This window comes from Haliotis cracherodii, unplaced genomic scaffold (genome assembly GCF_022045235.1).
Source record: "Haliotis cracherodii isolate W230 unplaced genomic scaffold, xgHalCrac1.p SCAF_20, whole genome shotgun sequence".
Lineage (NCBI taxonomy): Eukaryota > Metazoa > Mollusca > Gastropoda > Lepetellida > Haliotidae > Haliotis > Haliotis cracherodii.
In genome coordinates, this window is record NW_027266276.1 from 12,324,007 (window position 1) to 12,343,279 (window position 19,273).

Here is a 19,273-nt window from a genome sequence, read left to right on the forward strand (position 1 = left end):
ATAGAAAGTTTCATGATCAAATATATAAGTACACATATTTGAGTGCACATTACGATTCATGTACTTTATGACGGGGCTGCTCGTGATTTAAGTCCTGAAGGAGGAATATACTAGGAAAACACAATGGAATAGTCCGCAGCAATCATATCGTATATAATGACCAGACAACAGTTTATCGAAACTGCCCTGAACCCTCAAATCTGAATTTAATTTGTGACACATACTACGATGATCCTTGTCATCTCGGGAAATGTATCGGAGGTATGGTCTACAATATTCCTGGTATCAACAGAGGAGGGCAGCATTAGTACTACTTATTTGATAGTGATTGAACACTCTTATATATTTTATACAAATATCAACATGGGTGAAATGGACAAGTTTTACAAATATTTTATCACGTTACATGCCACATATTAAGGATTGGAAATAGGAAATTTTACAAACTAAGAGACCGCGTTCCAGTATTTTAAACCTGTCAAGGGTCAAATCGATAACTCACATCGGACATAATCCAGGACCAGTATATCTCATTATGCTGGTCAGATACAGTTGGGTCAAAAACATTTAACTTCACTCATATTCATCTCTATCATCAATGCTTCGGTCAAACTAAATTATATAATCCTGTCGAGATAGCGCCACTGAAGTTCACAATAACGACTTTATCGGCAGTTTAATCAGTAAATGAGATTATGTGCTCAGCTAGAATAGGTGTAAATACGGACGACAGACACTCATAATCAATCTGTGGCTGTCTAATACACGGGTTATAGAGAAAACGTCCGCCCGCGAAAACGGTCGCTGGTTAATTAGAGAGAACGGCCGCCGCGTTAGAGAAAACGTCCTTTGTACTTAGAGAAAACGTCATCTGGTCGTTTTCTCCAGTTCCTTAATAAACTGATTGTTTATGCACTCAGGTAAGAACGTTACTATCTTGTTCTATGTTAATTCTTCACTGTATGCTATTACCCTTGGCAAAACCTGCAAAACTATTTGGTAATTGAAAATGTCATGCTTGTGTGTATATCTTAGATATCCCCATTGTACAACTGCTGTCAAGACATTATGTCAATCTGTTAACTTTATAACGTTGTTTACCTTCTGGAATATGTATTGTGGCTGAACTAGAACATATCTCGTGTGAATGCCCACTCGGGTAATGTATTAGCCAGAGTGTGTCGGGTATACTATATTCAATCATATGTAAACTGTTGTATAACGTTGTCTACCGTGGAATATGTATTGTTGCTGAATTAGAACGTATCTTGCTTGAATGCCCACTCGGGTAATGTATTAGTTAGAGTGTGACGGGTATACTATATTCATCCATATGTAAACTGTTGCATTACGTTGTCTACCGTGGAATATGTATTGTGAGTAATGTTGTACAAGTATGTATCTTGTGTAATGATTCTCTTTCACGCTCATCTGATGTTCTTCGCATATATGTACTTCTACAGCTGATAGTAAACATGCTCTAATAATTGATGGTAAACATTCTATTGTTGACTGATTATATATAGATTCTGTGGCTGTCTAATAAACTGACTGTTTATTAACTCGGGTCTTGTGTTGTTGTGTGGACTGGTCGTGTACAGTGGTACCTCTGTAAAGCCAACTGATTCCCCAACTCTCGCTTTTTATTACAAAGAGGGGCGATGGGGTAGCCTAGTTGTTAAAGCGTTCGCTCGTCACGCCGAAGACCCGGGTTCGATTCCAGACATGGGTACAATGTGTGAAGCCCATTTCTGGTGTCCCCTGTGGTGATATTGCTGGAATATTGCTAAAAGCGGCGTAAAACCAAACTCACTCACTCACTTGTTACAAAGATTCGGTGAAGCACTACATTAAACTTGCTCCTGAAAGTCACGTGGGAGACATGGCATCTTTAAACGTTATACAGTAACGTCGATTATCAAGTATCAAGTTTTGTGATGGCAGATGTGTGATCCCGGGACTGGTACAGATGGTGCATGGAAGTAATACTTCATCAACAGATGAAACAAATAACATTTTACAAAATGTTCAACATTCAACACATTTTTGATTAACATATGTTATATTTGGGATGACACTTTCTAAGTAAACTACAGATTATAGTCTAGATAGTCTACAGATTAGATTGGAAACCACACTCTCAGAGTTAGGCACCTAATCGTCAGCACACAAAGACAACTACTCAACCAACTCAGCCACCAAGGCTTCCATAAGATGGAAGTCTGACAACTGGTATGTCTAGGGCTCTGATAAATGTATATTTATGTATTTTATTCATTGTCCCGATGCCGGAGACTATATCTGCAGTATGTGATGCTTCATTGCGGTATACAGGTCTTACATACTCAAAGCGACACAACCCTCTCCATAATCATAGGATATCTCTTCTCATAGTCCATTGTAAGATTTCGATTATATCAAAATAAATACCAGCGATGATTGTACGATTCTGATAATAGGTGAGGTGAGATGAGGTGAAATTGGGTTTAACGCCGCGGTCAAAATTATTGCACTTTCATTGCGACGTGCATGCACGCGTGTGTGTGACTGCTTGTGCTGATGCCGATTTATAGGGCTAGCTCACTGAGATACCATGGCACAGTTTAACATGAATACCCCACTCAGACACAGTATACTGACTCCGAGCCGACCAGTTCGTGTTTTAGTCCCTTAATGCCGAGCGCCAGACAGGGTAACATCAAGGACCATCTTGTAACGTCTTGTGGTATGACGCGGCCGGGGATCGAACCCCGGACCTTCCGGTCTCCTTGCGGACGCTCTACCACAAGACCACGGAGGCGGTCGATTCTGATAATGAGATTAGCATGTGTTTATGAACACTTTCGGATCTGCTGAACGAAGGATCAAATCCCCATACTAGATAATGCAAAACATCTTTCATTTGGTTTGCAAGTCATGATATGAAAACACACTTCGAGCACTGCTGCTTCTAGCGGCAAACAAACACGTTACAGGCAGTGTAGAGACTAATGACTACGCCCCTCTATTGGTTGCAGCAAGAACAGGATCAGAGCCGTGCTTCAAGCCAACGCCAGTATCAAATCTGGATGTTGAAGACACGTATGGAAATGATGTTATTCATCTTGCTTGTCAAGGAGGAAACACTGCCAATGTTAGGGATCTGCTACAATCATTTAGCATCAACCAAAAAAGAAATGTATAGGTCGACACGTCCCATTACTGGTTGCAGCGTTCCATGGACACAATAGTGTGTTTCACCTCTTGGAATCATGGGGCGGACCTCTCACTGGTTGATACATCTGGTGATAGTTTACTTCATCTTGCAAGAATGTCGGGGAGGCGATATGTCTATTGTACGATATTACCTGTAGGATTCTAATATCAACCATAGAGAAATGAATGGGCAGACCTCTCTCTTGCTTCTACATCTAGTGCTAGTTTACTCCATCTTGCTCAAAAGGCAGTCAATGTGTCTTATGTGATAATGGTTGCAGCTGTCTTTGGACACAAAAGCGTGTTTGGCTTCCTGGAATCAAAAGGGGCGGGCCTCTCTCTGGTTTATTTCATCTTGCCTGTCAGGGAGGCAACATGACTATTGTACAACATCTCCTGTCAGATTCTAACATCAACCATAGGGGAATGAAATGATGGACACTGATAATGGTTGCAGCTGTCTTTGGACACAAAAGCGTGTTTGACTTCCTGGAATCAAAGGGGGCAGACCTCTCGTGGGTGATACAGATGGTGATAGTTTACCTCATCTTGCCCGTCAGGGAGATGAGAAAGGTATCATATTACATCTTCTTGCACATTTATATATTACGTCATAGGAACGTAGAAATATTTTAAAATTCCACTCAGGAACAGATTGGTGAATACACGTACAAATGTACGTATGCGTGTCTTCATAATGAAATATTACATGCCTGTTAAATAATGAGTTCCTGTGGTGTGAAGAGTAATATACACATTTATCAGAATCTTTCCCATGTAGCCTTTATGAAGCACAACGACCATTGAGCATAAAAATACAACCAAACAGTACACACATTCTCCAATGTCAACAATCACCGTACGTGCAATGATCGCTTTGTGCAACTGAGCCCAGCGCCAGTGAGGTTAGGAGGAAATACACACTTGTCACACATCAGCAGGACACAGGTAAACACTTGATGACATTTATTGGCAATCCTCGAAACGAGCGCGAAACCCGAGCGAGCCTCCCAAGACAGGCGAGCCACCCAGGGGAGCTAACTCTGCTTACATTAACACATGCCAAGCAAGCAAATACACTATCATGGAAACAAGAGTCAAAGGGAGAGTAGCAACTTTTCAATAGGCAACACTCAGCTGGAAACTAATGACTTAAACTATACAGGATTGACTGTGTATTTTGTTCGTTTCATTGAGGTGAATCGAAAAACCGATGTGCAAACTGTACGAATCCGCGTTGCAGTAAAACACGTTTATCTGCAATAATATAACCAAAAACATTATATATCAAAACAGGCGAACATGACGAGATTGATAAACATTTCAGGTGTATGAATACATACTGTGGCGTGTCATGAATCAGGTGATCGTTTAATTTATGCACATAACTTGACACGCCTACACAGTCAGCAGCCAATCAACGGAGAGTAGGATCAAAGCACTATTCAACGGATCTGTCAATTAAGGCAAGAGGCGAGAAGAACTGCAAGTCAGACTGTAACAAACCGGAAGAAATATATCCGGGAGAAGGCGGCTGTTTCAAATGACATGGTCAGGTACCCCAAGATTCAAACATATGTTCACTGAAAACGGGAAAACACAGTTGGAAACATGCTAGGTTGAAATGAAACCCGAAGACATGAAAGTTGTGGAACCGAGGTGAGCGAGGGAAAATGCAGGCGAGCAAGCCTGCACGTTTGCTGTTTCATTCCTTCTTGGCCTTCGGTTTCAAAGGGTAGTTTGGAAATGAATATGCATGAATGTCACTAAATGTCCCGTCCATGACGATACACGTGATCATGAGCAGAAGGGAATTCCCTCGACTGTAATATTGGGATTCCCCGACATTTTGCAATAATAAAGGTAGTGCGCCTCGGTGGGCGTGGCTTATCACGTGATCAATTCAGCTGATCAGAATCAGGAATATCAATGAACACAACGAAATTTTAATTATTAGAGATTAGCAGAGTTTTTTAACTACAGAACGCAACACAGACGAGGTCGTCTCTGATATACGACAAGCTAAATAACTATACCAAAAGCAAATACATTAAAATCTGGATTCAAACACACAAAAATATTTCCAAATAATGTAAAATGAATCGCAGAAATGCAACAGACAATGGTGCAACTGATACTCTTGCGTTAGTCCATAAAAACGCGTGAAAAAATGACTGAATTTGTTAAATTTGGAAATGCTCATGCAACATGATGATGTGAGTTCATCTCTCTGTAGTCATCAATGCATGAAGAGTTCAGAAATCAAACGTAATATGCCAAGTGTTTCGGCAGAACATCGGTATGCTACGATTGACAGCAAGACATGACATCATCGCAGGACAATTATGTTGACCAATGTTAGCACATGTTAACGTTGACATCATACTTCGGTTGATCAAAGACCTCCTATTTTAACATACTTATAGGCCTATTATGAGCTATATATAAGAGTGAGTGAGTGAGTTGGGTTTAACGCCGCTTTTAACAGTTATATCACGGCGTGTCAGCTTAATGTGGAAGGAAAGCCCGAAGTGATGCAGGTCTCAGACGTTTACCACTTCGGTGAAACCCACGAGCATGGGTATGGTGCTGACAAATCTAGAAACATAATCGGGGCGAATCGGGATTCGATATATCTAAGATGGCCGCCAAATATTAGAGTGCATAAGAAGTTTTTAGTCTGTGAAAATTAAATTAAAGGGATTTTCATAAGTCTTTTGAAGAATTGTTTCAGGCAACTTAAGATAATTCTAAGTATGGTTTCAGAATCCTCATGCATACGGCTCTGGACTTTCTGCATCACGCTGGGTGCAGGTGGTTGTTTACTACCTCAGCCTACATGTATAAAGTGATGCATTGTACCGCTGCTCATAACTAAGGGAGCTTAAAGTGGTATCTTGAGTCATCAATATTTAACACTGGCTTTTATAGTATTTCTTCGCTTAAAGTAATATCTTTTTGTAATTTTCTCAAAATCCTATAAAAATGGCCTTAGTTAAGTGCAGGTGATAAAAGCTCGGTGCTAGATATTCTCAATCTGTTTCATCAATTTATTTGAAGAAGCAGACAGCTAACGGATGAGGGTTGACACAAAATCAGCCAGGTGACACCTTGTAATCCCCCGATCATCATTAGCATGATAACGCTATCATGGGGTGACTGTTCTCGTAATATTTGCATGCATTTACACCATTCTGAAGTCTTACTCAACAATAGCGTAATAAAATCGCCCTCAAAGAGTTTCAATCGCGATAGTCCTATATTGATAATGCATTTCAACATTTTTGTTCATTGATATCTTCTGGTCCGTTAGGGGCCACGGGTGGCCCAGTCGTCTAAGGCGACGCAATTCGCTGTGCAGAGTTGCATCCCTTGATTGTGGGTTCGAATCTCGGTTCGCCCGGATTATGTTTCTAGGTTTGTCAGCGCTATACCCGTGCTCGTGGGTTTCAACCGAAGTGATAAACGTCTGAGACCTGTATCACTTTGGGCTTTCCTCCTACATGAAGCTGACACGCCATGATATAACTGGATTAATGTTAAAAGCGGCGTTAAACACAACTCACTCACTCACTCTGGTCCATCATCGGGGTTAAAACCTGATGCAAGGTGGTAGGCTGGAGCCACGGCTGTACAAGCTGAACTGCTTGTTCTTAGGAAACAAACGATTATTATTTTGCAGGTGTTTTCACTTTGCCCATTATCTTCATTGAAGAGGCGTGTTCATTGAGTCATATAGTCACATTCTGTACACCTTCACACAGGTAATGGCTTAAGTAATGTAATTGCATGTATTGTTCATAGCGTTCTCTGAACTCCTCATTCATCGTTAAATGATCTATAACATTAAATGACGCATCAAGTTCTCTGTTTAGACTACCAACATGTGACACTTTAATGATGTTCGCGTTGAGCATTGATAGAAACCCGTCTGAAAGTCAGCCATACGTGGACCATTTTCTACAATTGATAAAAACTTGGTTTGTGTGAAAAAAAGGGTTTTCAGGTCAACTGTGAACAAAACAACCAATGCGTGCCTCATACAAAAAGAACCAATAACGGCCATGTTAAGTGTTTTGCCGTTTGCGCATGGCTTTATGAAGGTTACTTTGGGGCAGAGATGTAAGCATACAAGACGTATTGGTGAAATGTCTGCGTAAGCTATTCCCATTGAAGGTAAAGAGGATTTCCAAAAATGTCTGACATTGTGAAACTGATGTTCATCGTTCTGGTCATGTTAAACCGTGCAAGTACTGCGGGAAGTAGCTTGTGTGTAGATGAGGTTTTTGACCTGATATTCAGAGACAAGTCCGCCACAGATTACGTTGTAAGTGGCAAGTCGGGCGGAGTGTTCTGTCCTGTGTCATCAAGAGGAAGAGTGTGTGTCTATGGCGTATTCAGGCTCAGGAGAGTGTGTCCTCCACGGCGAATTGCCACAGACTCTGACAGTGGTCAGTAAACAGGACACTGACATCTACTACCGCCAAGGTAAGATATACCTGACACTGACATTTACTACCACCAAGGTAAGATATACGCCACACTGACATCTACTACCACCAAGGTAAGATATATCTCACACTGACATCTACTACCACCAAGGTACGATAAACCTCACACTGACATCTACTACCACCAAGGTAAGATATATCTCACACTGACATCTACTACCGCCAAGGTAAGATATACGCCACACTGACATCTACTACCACCAAGGTAAGATATACCTGACACTGACATCTACTACCGCCAAGGTAAGATATACCTGACACTGACATCTACTACCACCAAGGTAAGATATACGCCACACTGACATCTACTACCGCCAAGGTAAGATATATCTCACACTGACATCTACTACCGCCAAGGTAAGATATATCCTATACTGACATCTACTACCACCAAGGTAAGATATATCTCACACTGACATCTACTACCGCCAAGGTAAGATATATCCTATACTGACATCTACTACCACCAAGGTAAGATATATCTCACACTGACATCTACTACCGCCAAGGTAAGATATACCCCACACTGACATCTACTACCACCAAGGTTAGATATACCCCACACTGACATCTACTACCGCCAAGGTAAGATATACCCCACACTGACATCTACTACCGCCAAGGTAAGATATATCTGACACTGACATCTACTACCGCCAATGTAAGATATACCCCACACTGACATCAACTACCGCCAAGGTAAGATATACCTGACACTGACATCTACTACCACAAAGGTAAGATATACCTGACACTGACATCTCCTACCACCAAGGTGAGATATACCCCACACTGACATCTACTACCACCAATGTAAGATATATCTTACACTGACATCTACTACCGCCAAGGTAAGATATATCTGACACTGACATCTACTACCGCCAAGGTAAGATATATCTCACACTGGCATCTACTACCAACAAGGCAAGATATATCTGACACTGACATCTACTACCGCCAAGGTAAGATATACCCCACACTGACATCTACTACCGCCAAGGTAAGATATATCTCACACTGAAATCTCCTACCACCAAGGTAAGATATATCTGACACTGACATTTACTACCACCAAGGTAAGAAATACCTGACACTGACATCTACTACCGCTACCAAGGTAAGATATACCTGACACTGACATCTACTACCACCAAGGTAAGATATACCCCACACTGACATCTACTACCACCAAGGTAAGATATACCCCACACTGACATCTACTACCGCCAAGGTAAGATATATCTTACACTGACATCTACTACCGCCAAGGTAAGATATACCCCACACTGACATCTACTACCGCCAAGGTAAGATATATCTCACACTGGCATCTACTACCAACAAGGCAAGATATATCTGACACTGACATCTACTACCGCCAAGGTAAGATATACCCCACACTGACATCTACTACCGCCAAGGTAAGATATATCTCACACTGAAATCTCCTACCACCAAGGTAAGATATATCTGACACTGACATTTACTACCACGAAGGTAAGAAATACCTGACACTGACATCTACTACCGCTACCAAGGTAAGATATACCTGACACTGACATCTACTACCTCCAAGGTAAGATATACCTGACACTGACATCTACTACCGCCAAGGTAAGATATATCTCACACTGACATCTACTACCGCCAAAGTAAGATATACCTGACACTGACATCTACTACCGCCAAGGTAAGATATATCTCACACTGACATCTACTACCGCCAAGGTAAGATATACCTGACACTGACATCTACTACCGCCAAGGTAAGATATATCTCACACTGACATCTACTACCACCAAGGTAAGATATACGCCACACTGACATCTACTACCGCCAAGGTAAGATATATCTCACACTGACATCTACTACCGCCAAGGTAAGATATATCCTATACTGACATCTACTACCACCAAGGTAAGATATATCTCACACTGACATCTACTACCGCCAAGGTAAGATATACCCCACACTGACATCTACTACCACCAAGGTTAGATATACCCCACACTGACATCTACTACCGCCAAGGTAAGATATACCCCACACTGACATCTACTACCACCAAGGTAAGATATATCTGACACTGACATCTACTACCGCCAATGTAAGATATACCCCACACTGACATCTACTACCGCCAAGGTAAGATATACCTGACACTGACATCTACTACCACAAAGGTAAGACATACCTGACACTGACATCTCCTACCACCAAGGTGAGATATACCCCACACTGACATCTACTACCACCAATGTAAGATATATCTTACACTGACATCTACTACCGCCAAGGTAAGATATACCTGACACTGACATCTACTACCGCCAAGGTAAGATATATCTCACACTGGCATCTACTACCAACAAGGCAAGATATATCTGACACTGACATCTACTACCGCCAAGGTAAGATATACCCCACACTGACATCTACTACCGCCAAGGTAAGATATATCTCACACTGAAATCTCCTACCACCAAGGTAAGATATATCTGACACTGACATTTACTACCACCAAGGTAAGAAATACCTGACACTGACATCTACTACCGCTACCAAGGTAAGATATACCTGACACTGACATCTACTACCACCAAGGTAAGATATACCCCACACTGACATCTACTACCGCCAAGGTAAGATATACCCCACACTGACATCTACTACCGCCAAGGTAAGATATATCTTACACTGACATCTACTACCGCCAAGGTAAGATATACCCCACACTGACATCTACTACCGCCAAGGTAAGATATATCTCACACTGACATCTACTACCAACAAGGCAAGATATATCTGACACTGACATCTACTACCGCCAAGGTAAGATATACCCCACACTGACATCTACTACCGCCAAGGTAAGATATATCTCACACTGAAATCACCTGCCACCAAGGTAAGATATATCTGACACTGACATTTACTACCACGAAGGTAAGAAATACCTGACACTGACATCTACTACCGCTACCAAGGTAAGATATACCTGACACTGACATCTACTACCACCAAGGTAAGATATACCTGACACTGACATCTACTACCGCCAAGGTAAGATATATCTCACACTGACATCTACTACCGCCAAGGTAAGATATACCTGACACTGACATCTACTACCGCCAAGGTAAGATATATCTCACACTGACATCTACTACCGCCAAGGTAAGATATACCTGACACTGACATCTACTACCGCCAAGGTAAGATATATCTCACACTGACATCTACTACCACCAAGGTAAGATATACGCCACACTGACATCTACTACCACCAAGGTCTCACTGGTCTCCTTTATTTCTAGTTGAGGTTGATAAATCAGTGGAGGGAACTGGCTCCTTGATGGTTATTGAACAATATGAGATAATCGATATAGCTGAGGCTTTATTTAATCTTCTTGGCCAAATTACCTTGTTTTGACTTTGCCAATCCGAAAAGAAATTCCGATTCATATGCATGAACAGATCCACAGGAAGGGGAGCACACTTGGTGTCCATGGGGATGCCTACTTCTTGCCCTCATCTCTTACCCCCCTGAATTTTACATAGATGTTGTCAATGAGGAAGTCCAGCATTTCACATAATGTTTTCTTAGTAAACTTCAGATGGCATTTGCTTTCATTTTTGACAAATTGTCTTGAACCGCTGAGTATAGATACGTAACTGTATCGGTGTTCACCACGTTTTGTAAGAAAAGCCCCCTGGATCAAGGAATGAAATTTTCCTTAAGTTTTTAATGTGGGATAGTGGCGTACAAAGTTGAAAAATCAATTTTTTCGACAAAAAGGAACTTAGTTCTTTTCTGAGTTTGCAAAAAGACAAGAAATCGTTTGAGTTTGAAGAATCCACATGATATTAATTCCATTTTTCTCAAATACGTTTTGTGATCATAAAGAAAGTCCTTCCTTGATCGTATTAAGGATTAGAGTTACTCTTTGAGACGGGGATTTGGTGGTACATTTGCTGGACCCTATTTGTGCGGATGTTTATGGAGCATTGGAATCCAGTACAAAAGAAGAATGGACATGTCTTCAGGGTTTCGAGTCAAGTCAAAAGTTGATAGTAATGATGCATTTTTTTGCACATTTCTTCCTCCGTTCCCGGCGCGGTCGGGTAACCTTGTGGTTAAAGCGTTCGCTCGTCACGCCGAAGACCCGGGTTCGAGTCCCGAGATGGGTACATTGTGTGAAGTCAATTTCTGGTGTCTCCCGCCGTGGTATTGCTTGAATACTGCTAAAAGCGGCGTAAAACCATACTCACCCACTCACTCCTCAGTAACCATGTTGGTCTTATATGTGGCATTATTTAATTCTTTGATCAAATTAATGTAATGATGCTTTCATATAATGGTTATGTTATTTGCGGCCTGAGTGGTGGGAATAGCTACAAACTTTTCTTGTAGGGCAGCCAGACTTTGGATGACAGGTGGCTGGGACAGAATAGGTTTATTCCAATTCCGTTTCCTCTTTTGTTGTGCCTGACATAACATCAACTACCACCGAGGTAACAAATAATATCAGTCCATTGCCACTCTGCAGTATATACTCTTACTAATCGTAGAGTTTCGAAAAAAACAGATGCGGTTCCCCATTCGACAACTTCAGCATCAGCAACAACATCACTGATGATTGTAACAACAACGGCACGACCAACGACACCTACTACAAATGTAACGCCCTTGACAACGTTTGAAGGTACCCACAACATGAATATTCTGAAGCTGTACTATCTACGCTTATTACGCTGCCAATATAAACTCCAAGTTATCAATAACAAACAGCCATAGTTAGATAAAAGAAAGGTAAAACTATGCCCTTTTATAGATTGTTCTTTAAAGAATAATTATTTTTACCAACTTATGGTTCAACTGTTATCGGCCAAGCGGGGCTTCCATATCAGTTTCCTTAACAACATGTCGATAATACATGTTATTACGATAGCATATACGCATGTAGATAGCGCATCACGTATGTAAGTATGACACCACGGATCACGTGCAGTTGTATGCAACCACTTGAGCGGAAGTAGAAGACTTCATTCATTGTCTCAGCGTTTATTCAACATAACTTAACAAAATCTAATGAAATATATGTAATGTGATATTATCTCTAGAATATGTCTCCTTTCCCGCTAGAATTAAGATGGGTGATTTCCCCATATTGACCTGAACGAGAATATTAGATGGACCAATTTATGTAGCCCAATGTCCAAAATTATGACAAGTATGTCACAAGAACTTGTGTTCCAAGTATTTGTTTTATGTCTGTATCCCCTATGTCGGTTTTTTCTTCATATCTATTCACTTACTCGTAGATGAACGAAGCAAGGCGAAGGGAAAACAATCTTAAATTTGACCTTCAATCACCTACCAAAGAACATTTCCCGCTTGTGATCGATGTTGAATCAGGAAAACAAATGCTTTTTTCTTAACCAGGGTTCTTCAAACTCGACATTTATTCATTTGTAGATGTTGTTTTGTTGAACATGTATATTAAGTTTAAATCAACTCGGGAATTACTGAATTATGTCACCACTAATCACACAATGATTACAATGAAATACTTCTCTCATGCGTAGAGCTTTCGCCCTCATCGACCGTCAACGCTGCAACACCACTGACTACACCTGTAGGCTCCACAACGACCCCCGCTGTATCAACTATGACATCACCGATGACAATTGCATCAACTGTGACGGTCACAACCACCCGGGCAACATCCACGTCCACAAGTACAACGGCCACTACTACCACTACTACTCCAACAACAACAACTACATCCTCTATCACGACTACACCAACAACGATCACTTCGTTAACGACGACCACTACGACTACTGCTTCTACTACAACTACTACTGCTGCTACTCCATCTACAACTACAACAACATCTACTTCCACAACTACATCCACTTCCACGACTACACCAACAACGATCACTTGGTTAACGACTACTACTGCTTCTACTGCTTCTTCTTCTTCTACTACTACTACTACTCCATCTACAACTACAACTTCTACCACAACTACATCCACTATCACGACTAAACCCACAACTTCGTTAACGACGACTACGGCGGCTACATCACAACGTATGAAACTCGTCTGTATTGTAGCTTCCTCACAATCTGAAGTAACTGAGATCGTCTACATGTATTGATAACTTGGAACTATGCACGATGATGGCCATATGAACATATCTCTATTCAATATTAGTGCAAAAGTACTAGGGGAGGGTGGCACGGGTGGCCTAGTCGTCTAAGGCGCCGCGATTCGCTGTTCGGAGTTGCGTCCCTTGGGCACGCCAGAAACCTATGATTGTGGGTTCGAATCCCGGTTCGCCACGATTATGTTTCTAGGTTTGTCAGCATCATACCCGTGCTCGTGGGTTTCACCGAAGTGGTAAACGTCTAGGACCTGCATCACTTCGGGCTTTCCTCCCACATTAAGCTGACACGCCGTGAAATAACTGGCCTTAAACCTAACTCACTCACTAATACACAACGTGTCACAATCTTGAATACATGAAACCCACTGTAATGACCGGTGCTATCAGTAACCGAGCGAGATGGGCGCTGGCGAGGGCATGACCAATGAGCGTTAAGGTTACATCGCACGTACGGCAATGCTTTCGCTTGATAACATGTGCATCATGTGGTCATCAGCTCCACACATTGCTTCAACAGCAGACAACGGTAGGGTTCGCCAAAGGTTCGTGCACGGAGTAGGGTAGGGTTCATTTGACTACCGTTAGCTTTACGTATCTATAGCTGACTAAAATAGACACGTGTCATCTTTACACATACGGTATACTGTATGTATTCACTGATGATGGAGGAACACAATGTGCTTTTAGCCCGTGTCATTTTCTATTGTAATGTCGGCAGCTCCTCTGTTTTACAGTGGTGGAACTGTGGGTGACAGCTGTGCTGTCATATTCGTCAGAAGAAAACACCGAGGGAAGGTAACTTACATACACTCTTTACCTATATTTAATACATGAATCATAAGAGACAAAAAAAAGACTCTTTTTTATTTTCCGGTTTACGAATTCAAATTTATTTTTATTTAATCTATATTTGGTGATTTCGAAAAGTGTGAAAGACAGAAAAGCAAAACAATAATAATTATTACTTGTTTGTTTTGTTTGTTGTTTAACACCGCATTCAGGAACATTCCAGCTATATGAAGGCCATATGTAAATAATCGAGTCTGGACCAGACAGTCCAGTTATTGATGTCATGAGCATCGATCCACGTAATTGGGATACGATGTCATGCATCCATCAAGCTAGCGAGCCTGATCACCCGATCCCGTTAGTCGCCTTTTACGACAAGCAAAGTCGCCTTTTACGGCAATCATGTACCAATTACTCAAAAGCATTGTTTGTAGTCTCTGGCAATTGCAAACCCCTTGTAAAGATCTTATTTTTCATAGAGGAACAATTTGCAGTAAAAATCCTGAACATGCACTACAAACATAATTAGCAAATTTGTTCCCAAAAACTCATTAACTTCACAAAGCTGTTTTTTTCATTAAGCAAACATCCGTAAAACATGAAATAAAAAAAATTGGAACTTACTTTGAATAACATAATAATTTGCCGTATTACATGTACAGACATACATTTTTGCCAAAACAACCCTTTGTTTAAGTGAGTGAGTGAGTATGGTTTTACGCCGCTTTTAGCAATATTCCAGCAATGTCATGGCGGGGGACACGCCGAAGACCCGGGTTCGATTCCCGACATGGGTACAATAAGTGAAGCCCATTTCTGGTGTCCCCCGCCATGATATTGCTGGAATATTGCTAAAAGCGGCGTAAAACCGTACTCACTCACTCACTCACTAGAAAGCAATGTCTTAATACGTATGCGACTGAATGATGTTGATTGTTGATGAAAGGATCTGGGGATCTATCCGTTAATCTACTGACAATAAGGAAATCGATCATTACAAAACGAGAATCCAAAAGGGAAGTTTTAGTGATTAAAGAACTAAAGGTGAACTACGGTACCGTTTAAGCGCCATTTCGTCCTGTTTAACGTATGCGGGATTTAGATCACGTTTTCTGTTTGTCAGCAACGCCGCTAGCCAAGTGATTGGAGAGTCCAGTTCAATCAATCTTTATTGTATGAAAGGCCATTGGCCCATATACACATACAGATAAACAATATCATTTACAGCTGTACAGCGCATTATGTAATTATTGGATAACTAATATGATGCTTGACATGTATTAGAGGTATTGTAATAACAGTGGTAATAACCACAGTGGCAGTAGTAGTATAAAATACAAAAGGAATGGAATAGCATAGCACGAATACAATACAAAATAATCTATCAGTAATATACTCATCATGTCATGACAATTTGACAATTTAAATGTATATGCATTTCTAGTAGAAACAAACAGACAAAAATGAAATGTAGATACTCCTGATCTAGATTTCAAAACAACTATTTTTTTCTGGACATATCGGATTCACTAAGTAATTTACTACGCACTCGTAGACTTTGATAGATGTATTGTAATATCTTAGTTAATTTTTGACTAGGGATACCATTAAAAGATAGTATTTTGTTCATGGAATAGTGGTTCTTAGTGATATCAGGCATATATTTCAATCTTAGGTTGTCGTAAATTGGACATATAAACAAAAAGTGTAATTCGTTTTCAATATGGTTTTCGCAGAATGGACAAAAACGCATATCCTTAGGAATAGAGGAGAAGCGACCCCTGTTGCACATCAAATCATTTAACCCTAGCCTAAGTTTAATAAATGTGTCTCTTATTTTTCTCTCTGTTATAGTATGCAGGTAAACCTCTGGTGTTAGACAATATTTAAAGGTATTATAGACGTCGTAGCGTGTACTGTTATCTAGTGACGACCTCCAGTTTTGAGTAAACATATCAATTGCTACCTGCTTAAAAGAGCTAAGAAAATACATTTTGTCTCCAACGCTTTGATTTAGCCAAACATATCAAAATCCGTGAGAGAAGAGTAAATGCTTAATGTTTGATGCCCAGGTTACGTAACCAACACTATCACGATAGACAAGCATTTCGTAGCATTTTCTTGGGGATTCGTTCCCAATGTATATTGTATATTGTATATTCCCGATGTATATCCCGACCACGGCCACAACGTCAAAGCGTGGGGACAGTCCGATATAAACAACGATCATCAATATGTTGAGGTATACAGTGAAATTTGTCTGAATTTATGAAAGTTCATCTCCTTTATTACAAGATCCAGTAAAATCTGTATCTGAGAATTTCAAATGTAAGTCCCGAGGGTTGAAAAAGTAGGATTCGTATGAATATATACAATGAGGGTTTACTTTGAGTGTGAGTGAGTGAGTTGGGTTTAACGCCGCTTTTAACAGTATTCCAGTTATATCGCGGCGTGTCAGCTTAATGTGGGAGGGAAGCCCGAGGTGATGCAGGTCTCAGACGTTTATCACTTCGGTGAAACCCACGAGCACGGATATGGTGCTGACAAACCTAGAAACATAATCGGGGCGAACCGGGATTCGAACCCACAATCATAGGTTTCTGGCGTGCCTAAGGGACGGAACTCTGCACAGCGAATCGCGGCGCCTTAGAGGACTGGGCCACCCGTGCCCCCGGTTTACTTTGAAATACACACTATAAATGTTACAGGGAATACAATAATACCTTTGTCACATTTTATCAAATAAATGAAAAATGATTGAAAAAATAAAATAATAATAAAAAGAAATATAAAAATAATACCGTAGTACTTATGTAAAAATATCTAATATTTATTTTTATTTTAAAACTTGGGAAACTTACAGTGAGCATACATGTATATGCTCGATCTCTATATCAAATCCGGAAATTCACATAACCCTTGACTACCTATATATTATCAGAAACACACAGGGTTACATTAAATGACAAATAAATTAAAAATTGTGTGAACAGACACTTAGAAAGTTACGGGCAAGCTATGCCATAATGATAAAGTTATAGCGGGCACTGAGAACCATCATTCAAGTCGCACTTGTTTCCAGTTGAAGTACGCCATGAAACTCTTCACCTCGGAAGTGCACGTGTATGAGACGCACCGCACAGGCGCAACATGGTTGGTGGAGATCCTGACGCCTAGTTGGGAATATGTGACCATGTATCGGGCGAAAAAGTTATATCGTCTTTCTTCAAGTCGAATCGAGGAACTCGTTTTGATACACGTAAGAACTCTTTCATCGCATTCCTTAATTTCTTTAACTAAATGCAGTCACTATTGTGAACTGTCTCAATGACGTTTGCATTCTCATTCACTCCACGTCGAGTTATAATAAGTATAATAATTACAACTTTATTTGAGAACTCTCTCCCTCCTCTCACCGTCACCATCGCACTGTTCTCTCTCCCTATAGTTCTCTCCTCTCTGTCCTCAGGTATCTCCCTTTCTCTGTCCCCATACACTACATATCTCTCCTCTGTCTGTCCAAGTATCTCTCTCTTCTCTTGCACTACATTTCAGGGGAATGTTCGAATCCTGAACCCATGGCTTCAAACACGCCAATGTTTGCCTCGCATCTTTTGGTGTGTGAATGTTGTTTTACTACGCTGTCAGCAATATTCCAGATAGAACGGCGGCCGGTGATTAACAGTCTTGCTCAGGCAAACCTGACTCTCTCCTACCCCACTCTCTCTCCCTACATCGCTCTCTCTTCTCTCCCTATATATCATTGTCTCATCTCTCCTTCGCCCTCTCTCTCCTCCCTCTCTCTCCCTCCTACTCTCTCTCTCCCTCTCTCTCGCCGTCGCCCCTCTCTCTCCCTCCCTCTCCCTCTCCTCTCTCTCCCTCCTATCTCTCTCTCTCCTTCGCCCCTTTGCTCTCTTCTCTCTCCCTCCTATCTCTCTCTTTCTCTCCCTCTCTCCTTCGCCCCTCCCTCTCCCTCCCTCTCCCTCTCCTCTCTCTTCCTCCTATCTCTCACTTTCTCTCTCTCTCCTTCGCCCCTCTCTCTCCCTCCCTCTCCTCTCTCTCCCTCCTATCTCTCTCTCTCCTTCGCCCCTTCTCTCTCCTCTCTCCCTCCCTCTCCCTCTCCTCTCGCTCCCTCATTCTCTCTCTCTCTCTTTCTCCGCTGTCTCTCCCCCTCTCCCTCCTTCTCTGTCTCTCCCTCTCTCTCCATGTCCAAACCCTTCTAATGGTTCATATTTTGGTTCACATCACCTGCTGTTGCAGTTGACCAGCTTCACGTCTGACGTCATCCGGGTATGGGTGGATCCTTCTTATGCGGGTGGATCTGTAGAGATAGACGCTGTCAAGCTTGTGGGGATGACAGACCCCAATCAGCAATAGACAATGTTTCCAAGATATCGACAAGACAAATACACTCTTCAAAAATAGAAACCCACGGAATTGAACTGTTTGTATCGGTCCCAAAGGCGACAAATGGTGCTGTGGTGGACGTTGAAGTGGCGTGCAACAGAAGATTGCGATTCCCCTCTTTGGATACATCCTATGGTGATGTTCCGATCGGCAGCGCAGAGTCTCGGCATTTTCGAAATTGAAAAATG

The 19,273-nt window shown here is 41.4% G+C and overlaps 1 pseudogene; it reads left to right on the plus strand.

Moving 5' to 3' along the window:
* The first annotated feature begins 7,390 nt into the window (after positions 1–7,390).
* On the plus strand, positions 7,391–19,055 carry LOC139469996 (uncharacterized; annotated as a pseudogene).
* The last annotated feature ends 218 nt before the right edge of the window (positions 19,056–19,273 follow it).